The following is a 7,927-nucleotide window of genomic DNA, read 5'->3' as shown; positions in this document are numbered from 1 at the left end:
CATTCTATTCCATGATCCAACAACAACTACAACTTCTCTACATATGCACAGTTTGTCCACTTCCTAGGTAAGTAAAGGTATGTTCTTTTCTAGATTTTAATCATAGAATTCCTTGAATACTGAAATTATAATTTTTGGAAAATACTTCACCATATTTCCTTTCTCATTTAAAAAAAACCATAAACAACTTTAGTTGGGGGGAGGAAGGGACATCCATTTATTATCACATCCATATCACTTCATTCCATTTCACTTCATTTCATCCTAACATACTTGTCCTAATCAATTATGATTGCATTATGGTTCAAAAGTTATGTGATTTGCAAATAAATGCCTAAATGATGAGCATATTATATGGCTAATTCAAAGATGCATTCTTAAATATGTTCAATGAATCTTGCTACAACAAAAAGAAACAAGGTATTGAAACACAAGAACCAATACCAATTAAGATTTGGTTGTCACACAAGAACCAACCAAACATGTTGCAATTCAATGTATGACAAGGAATACTTTGCAAAAAGAAATGAAATTTCCAAATGCAAAGTTTAAGGACAATTGATATAAGCCAAGCTCATTCAAAAGCAAATCATGATTAAGCAATGCAGTAGATTGCATGAGGACATGCAATAACGTCAGTTGGGGGGTATGTAGAGTCTCCAAAATGTATTCAAAATATCATCCACTTTCACCTTTATCGCCACCATTTCACTCACATGTCGCAACTCCATGACCATATAACCTTTCATTAGCCTCCATTTTTATAATTATATGAGTTCCATTTGTGTTTTCCAAAAGTTAACGATTTCTAGTACTATAAGTGAATTAAATGGTTAAAACTTAGAAAAAATACATATACTTGCTAATAGTTAAAAGTGGCTTGAGTTTCATGACATGTGTAGGTCATTTGGAAGCTTCCAAGGCACCCTTATGTGGCCTCCAATGCTCAAATTCGAATTCCCTTCAAGATATGGAAGAAGATTTGGATAAAGGTCAAAGAGGATATGTGTCTCATCATTACCTATTTGAGTTGTAACTCTATGAGATTTTATAGGGATCTAGGGAGAGAATAATGGACCTCCATTAATGAGGTAGCTTCTTATGTTTTTGTATAAATAGGAGAGCCTCCTCCTTTCAAAGGCATGTGTAAAGTTTGGTAAGTGCTCATGTTTTGAATATAGAGTTTGGATTTGGCACCATGCTCATGAGTGATGTTCACTTTGATTTGGTTATGCTTGCATTTGAAGCCTTTCAACTTTTTGTCTCTCATACTTTTGGATTGGCCACCTACAATGTATGAGATTTATTGTTTTTCATAGATTAAGATTTATTGCTTTCATATATTAAGATTTATTTATTTCATATATTTTCCTGTGTGACAGGTTAAGAAAGATTGTTTTTGCTTTCATTTCATTTGATGTGGCTTTGATTATTCATTTCATAGGATCCTGATTTGATAATGCACACATCATCTCTTAGAGTATATTCATTTCATGCAATTTCATTTCTGAAAAAGTGGTATGCTTTTCAATTCCTGCAAGTGTGGTAGATTAAGACTTCAATTCCTGCAAGTGTGAAAGATTAAGATTCCAATTCCGCGCGCTGTACTATAATTTCTTTTGAATTGATTGTTGAATTAGAATACGTGAATTTGGTTTTTCTTTATTTTGTTTCATAGTTAGATTGATCTAAATTGGAAGTTAATTTCTAGCATATACAATGCACACACGCTTTGCAAGTTTTACAAAACCCCCGGGTTGACAATTAAATGATAGGTAATTAGTTTGCCTCAACAGATCATGTCAGGGAATCGCCTCCAAGTGTGTGAAGTGGTCCCGAATTCGTTGAGTCTACAATTTTCTCGACCGTGCGTCTTTAGAAGGAAATATCATGCGGTGCATGACTATCGAAGAAACAACCGTGAAGTCTTCAATTTTTTAACTCCATAAACTTTGGACCTTAGGAGAAATTAAATTTTTTGAACTTCATAATGTCTTCAGCTAGAAAATATTCACTTGTTCATTCTGCTGGATGACTTTTAGCGTCTTCTGGATTGTGCAAACATGCGTACAATTTTCTGGTGTTAACAAGTGTTCTTAACTGAATGACAAGAGCCATGTCACCTCAGTGAACTCTTCTTGTTCCTCCATGGAGATCATAGTAGTAGTTGCAAGGGCTCCTATCTTGCACCATCATTTCATACATGAGCTTCGACCTTCATAGATGTCATGGAGCCAAACTCTTTCTCAATATATCTTTATGACAGAGTTCCTGCCATCAACCTTTCATATCACTTTCCATCTGTTATCACTAAAAAGATTCCAAAAGAAAAGGGTAAGGTAAGGAAGAATTGGTATTGGTCATTCTCATGCTCCTTTCATGCATAAGAAGCACTTGGCAAACTCAGGGTCAGCATATATCAGAGTTCTTTGAAGGCCCAAACAAGATTTGAAGGGATTGCATACTTATTATGTGGTCTTGGGGATGGGCATCTATTCAACTTCATATTGAATATGAGCACTGGAGAGTTGTCTGACCGGAAGAAGATTTTGTTGGGTACAAAAGCTATCACCTTGAGGAATTTTCGCTCTAAGAACACAACACATGTTTTTGCAGCATCAAACAGGCCGACAGTTATTTACAGTAGCAATCAGAAGTTGTTGTATAGCAATGTGAATCTTAAGGAAGTCAATCACATGTGCCTTTTCAATTCAGTTTCCTTTCCAGACAGCCTTGCAATTGCAAAAGAGAACCTGCTTACTATTGGGTAAATTGATGACATTCATAAACTTCATATCCATGCAATTCCTCTTGGAGAGCATGCTCGTCGTATTTGCCACCAGGAGCAATTTCACACCTTTTCCGTTTGTAGTGTGAAGTATTCTCAGACAAATATTGAGGAGATTGAAACACACTTTGTGCGCCTGATAAATAATCAAACATTTGAAGTTCTTTCATCATATCAACTTGATACTTATGAAAATGGATGTTCCATCCTCAGTTGTTCATTTACAAATGAAAACAATGCTTATTATTGTGTTAAGACAGCATATGTATTGCCTGAGGAGAACAAACCTAACAAAGGCCGAATTTTAGTATTCTCAGTTGAAGATGGTAAACTGCAACTTGTTATTGAGAATGAGACAAAGGTTTATGTTTACAATTTGAATGCATTTAATGAAAAGTTGCTTGCTGGCATCAATCAAAAGATTCGGTTATACAAATGGGGGCTCCGTGATGATGGTTCAAGAGAGTTACAGTCTGAATGTGGCTATCATGGTCATATTCTTGCACTATATGTTCAATCTCGTGGAGATTTTATTGTAGTTGGTGATTTGATGAAAGCAATCTCTTTATTGATATACAAACATGAGGAGGGAGCAATTGAAGAGAGGGCACATGAAAAGAGACATTTCAAGATAATGAAGCTTAGACAGTCAAATTTTGGCATTAGAAACAGTGTTTTGTGGTTACACAGCAGTTTCGTAGCGCGCTACGAAACCACTGAAGATGATGCCTAATACACAACAGTTTCGTAGCGCGCTACGAAACTACTGTAGCTGCATATTGTGATTTGATGGACCATTTTTGTGAGACAAAGGGAAATCTTCTTTGAATAGGAGGGTCTAAAAGGGAGCATTCACGAAGTATAAGTGTCTAGCAAAGGCACAACAAGGAAAGGAAAGACATTTATGAACTCCAAAGTTTTATGTTATGAAAAGAGTAGTCGACTTCCAAGAGGATTACCAAGCAATGGAAAACTCATCTATGAAAAGTGAAAAAGGTTTTTATTCCTAAGATACGTAAATACAAAAACCTCTTCCACTTTCTTCAAATCCATTATGATCTTGGAGAAATGAAGGACCAAACTTGCGCTACGAAATTGCTGTAAGTGCAGTTTTTCACAAGCCTATTTCTCTGTTTGACACCTGTTTTTCAAAGACATATTTTGGGCGGTAGGAAAGGTGTTTCAAAAAACCAAGAGAGGTTTTTGTTAAGCATGGATTGGTTCACAAAAGCCTCCTTCATGTTTTCCAAATACACTTTTTATGAGAAGTTATGAGCTCTATCCCAAGACCTATTTTTCAGCCAGAACAGAGCAAGGGACAGTTTCCTAGTTTCTAGGAACAACAAAAGGATGAGTCATCAAGGGCCAGCTGGAAGGTTATGGGCTTCATCAAATTCGACTTCATGGAGTTTTATGTGTCAAAAGGAGTGTTTAATTCCTAGATAAGGTTGTTTTGATCATAATGAGGAGTTACACTCCTAGTTGTACTAGGTCTCTAGGACTCCTAGTTAGCTATCCTTTGTATTAAATAGTTAGTTTTAAGTGTCAATAGGTGTCAAATTAGGAGGAATTCGAATTCCCCTCATGCTGGAGGAAGGAATCTACATGAACTCTATATATGGGAGAAGAACTAATGTATTAAGGGTGGGAAATTTATAAGTAAAAGCTCTGATATTTGGCTTATGTAAAGACTCTGTTTTTTTTTTGGTAATACAGTACTGGCTTATGCTTCTCAAGAATCATAAAGAGTTCAATGTAATGAGTTTCTTTTGTTGTCTTTTCATGTTATCTACAGTGTTATGAGTATATGATTACTTAGAAATCTCTTACAATGCTCTAATTTCCTTCATATACTCATAAACTGCCTTCTATGTGTTTGGTGTGTTGAAATCTGAATGCCTTGACTTCTATGCAAAGCCAACCCTGCTGTTAATACTGAATCATATATGACTCCATAAGCCCAATGGATACTTGTTAGTTGTGTTTCCACCATTTTCATTTCTTAATTGTTTCATAAGAGTTAGCCATCTTGATCATAATCAAAAACCTTTAATGCTTTGAGAGAGCCCTCTCAGGTTGGGGAGGTTAAACCTCAGCCTAAAGTAGGTTTGAAACAGTTACTTGAAGTCTTCCTGGTTTGCAGCCTTCCAGGGCCTGATTTTGAGATAACATTTTGGTGCATCTTCCGGGAGCCTGAAGATTATTCTTTCTCAAAAACTAAAGACTGAACTTTTGAAGGTAGCAAGAGCTCAAAAGAATTTTCGAGGCTGCAATCTACCTTGGCGACTCCATTGTTGAAGAATTCGAAATTCATAGATTCATGGTGATTCCACTGGAGTTATGAAGGACCCAGATGCTACCATTCTTATTTCAAGGTATGCATGCATAAATTTTTCAGGAATTCATGGTTTCCCAAATCATTTTCCCAAGGATGCATATTTTCGAAGGAATGGTCCAAAATTCAACGGAGAAGATTTGAGTTTAACTTTGAAGCATATATCAGATTTCTGTGATTTTACCAAGCTTCTTAGAGTTAAACATGAGGATGTTTGCATTATTTTGTTCTATGATTCCTTTCAAGGGAAATGTAAACAGTGGATTGAAAGCTTTCCTGCTAAATCTATTAAGTCATTTGAAGACTTTTGGTTTATGTTTTTGGAGGAATGGATAGATAGATCAGATGTAGTGGCAAACTCTCATTCAATTCAAAGTTTCAAACAATGGAATGATGATCATATTAATGAAGAAATAGATGAAAATTTTTCTTTGTCCTTGTCTTCATTTTTAAAATCATTTGAGTGCAAGACAGAAGATAAGATGAAATTTTTGGATGAATTTGCTAAAGACATTGAGAAAGATATTGAACATTTACAAGGTCAAATTCAATCATATAGTCTTCATGGTTATGATCATTCTTTTCAAAAGATTTCTATGGCAGCACATAAGGAGAGGGTGTTGCTTCCTTTCTCTTTCGTGATTGAGGAAGAGTACACTGTTATTGAAGATCAATTTTCACAACCAGAAAGTTACGAGAACCATCAAGCTGATCATGTATTCTGGGATCCTATAGCTGACTACATGGAAGATTTTTACTCTCCAGTGTTTCAATTTTTCTATGAATATCAGAGGCAATTTCAGTGGCAGTGGTCATCACAATATCATAGTGGCTCTGAACTCCGGTGCAGTCAAAAAACTCAAATATCAGATAAGACAAATGATTGGCTACATTGGAAATTTCACTTTGATTGAGCTGAAAGAAGTTTGAAATTGATAGGGTAGATAGGTAGGAAAATGAAAATAAGCTCAAGGTTGACTGAGCATTTTTTTTTTTTTTTTTTTTCAGTAGATATAGACTTCTTTCTCATACAGTGATCATCAAGCTTAAGACCGAGGTGAAGGCCCAAGAAACTTAAAGGAGATGCTCGTCAAATAAATTTTTGTTTATCATAAGAGGATAAGGCACTGGAACTGCAGGTTTTTAGTGAACCACAAGGGCACACTATCCAAAGTGGAGCCACTGTTATCACTAAAAAGATTTCAAAAGAAAAGGGTAAGGTAAGGAAGAATTGGTATTGGTCATTCTCATGCTCCTTTCATGCATAAGATGCACTTGGCAAACTCAGGGTCAGTATATATCAGAGTTCTTTGAAGGCCCAAACAAGATTTGAAGGGATTGCATACTTATTATGTGGTCTTGGCGATGGGCATCTATTCAACTTCATATTGAATATGAGCACTGGAGAGTTGTCTGACCGGAAGAAGATTTTGTTGGGTACAAAAGCTATCACCTTGAGGAATTTTCGCTCTAAGAACACAACACATGTTTTTGCAGCATCAAACAGGCCGACAGTTATTTACAGTAGCAATCAGAAGTTGCTGTATAGCAATGTGAATCTTAAGGAAGTCAATCACATGTGCCTTTTCAATTCAGTTTCCTTTCTAGACAACCTTGCAATTGCAAAAGAGAACCTGCTTACTATTGGGTAAATTGATGACATTCATAAACTTCATATCCATGCAATTCCTCTTGGAGAGCATGCTTGTCGTATTTGCCACCAAGAGCAATTTCACACCTTTGCCATTTGCAGTGTGAAGTATTCCCAGACAAATATCAAGGAGATTGAAACACACTTTGTGCGCCTGATAGATAATCAAACATTTGAAGTTCTTTCATCATATCAACTTGATACTTATGAAAATGGATGTTCCATCCTCAGTTGTTCATTTACAGATGACAACAATGCTTATTATTGTGTTGGGACAACATATGTATTGCCCAAGGAGAACAAACCTAACAAAGGCCGAATTTTAGTATTCTCAGTTGAAGATGGTAAACTGCAACTTGTTATTGAGAAGGAGACAAAGGTTTCTGTTTACAATTTGAATGCATTTAATGAAAAGTTGCTTGCTGGCATCAATCAAAAGATTCAGTTATACAAATGGGGGCTCCGTGATGATGGTTCAAGAGAGTTACAGTCTGAATGTGGCCATCATGGTCATATTCTTGCACTATATGTTCAATCTCGTGGAGATTTTATTGTAGTTGGTGATTTGATGAAAGCAATCTCTTTATTGATATACAAACATGAGGAGGGAGCAATTGAAGAGAGGGCACATGAAAAGAGACATTTCAAGATAATGAAGCTCAGACAGTCAAATTTTTGCATTAGAAACTGTGTTTTGTGATTACACAGCAGTTTCGTAGCGCGCTACGAAACTGTTGAAGATGATGCCTAATACACAGCAGTTTCGTAGCGCGCTACGAAACTGCTGTAGCTGCATATTGTGATTTGATGGACCATTTTTGTGAGACAAAGGGAAATCTTCTTTGAATAGGAGGGTCTGAAAGGGAGCATTCACGAAGTATAAGTGTCTAGCAAAGGAAAAACAAGGAAAGGAAAGACATTTATGAACTCCAAAGTTTTATGTTACGAAAAGAGCAGTCGACTTCCAAGAGGATTACCAAGCAATGGAAAACTCATCTCTGAAAAGTGAAAGAGGTTTTTATTCCTAAGATACTGAAATACAAAAACCTCTTCCACTTTCTTCAAATCCATTATGATCTGGGAGAAATGAAGGACCAAACTTGCGCTACGAAACTGTTGTAAGTGTAGTTTTTCACAAGCCTATTTCTCTGTT

General features: G+C 36.1%; 2 pseudogenes; both read left to right on the top strand.

Annotated features, from left to right (window-relative positions):
• Positions 1-2,771: 2,771 nt before the first annotated feature.
• Positions 2,772-6,775, top strand: LOC149147522 (DNA damage-binding protein 1 pseudogene; annotated as a pseudogene).
• Positions 6,776-7,474, top strand: LOC149147521 (DNA damage-binding protein 1 pseudogene; annotated as a pseudogene).
• Positions 7,475-7,927: the final 453 nt, after the last annotated feature.

The sequence above is a fragment of the Pinus tabuliformis genome, chromosome 9, assembly GCF_031772625.1.
Source record: "Pinus tabuliformis cultivar Carrire ecotype Pingquan chromosome 9, CPIR1, whole genome shotgun sequence".
NCBI classification, from domain to species: Eukaryota; Viridiplantae; Streptophyta; class Pinopsida; order Pinales; family Pinaceae; genus Pinus; species Pinus tabuliformis.
Note: the sequence above shows the minus strand (reverse complement) of the source record. Positions and strands in the feature narration are given on the sequence as shown.